Raw genomic sequence first — 1,664 nt, 5'->3', positions numbered from 1 at the left:
GGAGTTCTACATTCTCCAACCGATCGGTTCAGACCCCAGCACGATACAACGCCTCACTTTCATCTCGCATGGGCGCTCACGACCTCTCTCACTCAGATCAACAGGTCACTAGCCTATCAGACCACCATTCTCATACACCTCTTGATCCAGGTTGGCGAAAGATCGATAATCTTCGCCTATTAGACCCTTATGGTAGTTGAGAAGGTTCGGTCAAGCTAACGACCTTAAACAAACGCTTCCGGGAGGCAACCCGAGTTTGTAGGTTAGTTTTTCTTTTCTTTCTTTTCTTTTTTGCATCGGATATTGGTTTGTGTCTCTTATCACCAGGTTGAGTTCTAATGAGGAGCTGTCGAGGAGGCAAGGAAGCTAGCTATGCGATAGACGTAGGCAGACTTAAGTGCGAGTGAACGAACGTCGCGAGCTAAGTATTCTTTTTTTTTATTTACTTCTCTCTTGACTCATCTTATTGGTTGCCTTTACTATATCGAAAAGAATTGGGACTTTACACAGAAAATAGACCTAGAGCACACCAAAAGGGGGAGATTATCAAGAGGCAAGAGATCAGAGTAGAAGACGGAGATTACGAAGCCGGGAAATCGACTAAGCATTCTTCTTTTCTTCTATTTTACGATGTTTTGTATTACTGATATGAACCCTGTCGTTTCGATGTTTAGTGAGTAGTTCCCTTGCTGTGGATTAGAGATTTGCTATGTAGGGATCTTTGGTTTTTAATCCCGGCTTATGTGGTATTATTTATTTGATTCAGTTTATTGAGTTGTTCTTAATGCGTTTGATCTTGTTGGCCACTTGATTGAATGAACTTAGGGTTTTAATTCGCATAGACATATGGGATTCTAACCTGGTAATAACTCAGTAAATAGAACAGGTATTGCATCGAGAGATGAATATTTGCCTAGGGATTATGATAGCGTTCGTTCATGCATCCAGGGTTTTAGACTATTGAATCGAGAGATTAGTAGGATAAAGCCTGGATAGTGAGATTAGACTTGAGAGAGTTAATCTCTACTTTAGAGCTTGAGTTCCCTGAATTGGATAGATAAACCACTTCGTTTGCATCTTTAGAGAAGATCCTTGCATGTAAAGCAATCCCGAAGCCTGCAGTGTTTTCAATTGATTGTCTACAACCGTTTTAGTTAATTGCTTTGTTCTCAACATTCCATTTTCCACATTCCTATTATTTTTCTTGGATTTAGATTTGGATTTGGGTTTAACTCCTTTGCTTAATTTTGTCCCTGTGTTCGACCCTAGCTACTACACACGATCCGTACACTTGCGGTTAATTCTTGAGTCTAGAAATATTATTACTTGATAGATTTCTACACCTAGATTTACGACATCACATAGATAAGCATAGGTGTCCATACAAAAAAGGGGATCCCTCACCCACAACAAGGTCACTACTCCATAACTAGGGTCTCAAAACAGAAAACAAAAGAGGAAAACATAGAAAAAGAGAAGAAATGCTCAAGATGGTCTTCAATGGTGATCTCCTCCTTCAAGATGTCTCCCTAGGTCTCCAAATCTCTCTTGCCTCTTCTCCAAGGTGATTTTCTTCTCTACTTTCGAGTCTCCCTTTCTCTCTCCTCAAAGTCCTCTTTTTTATCAAAGTGCAAAACTAGATTTTTCCTCAAAAATCGGGCTTT

Source organism: Tarenaya hassleriana, unplaced genomic scaffold (genome assembly GCF_000463585.1).
Source record: "Tarenaya hassleriana unplaced genomic scaffold, ASM46358v1 Cleome106, whole genome shotgun sequence".
Lineage (NCBI taxonomy): Eukaryota > Viridiplantae > Streptophyta > Magnoliopsida > Brassicales > Cleomaceae > Tarenaya > Tarenaya hassleriana.
Note: the sequence above shows the minus strand (reverse complement) of the source record.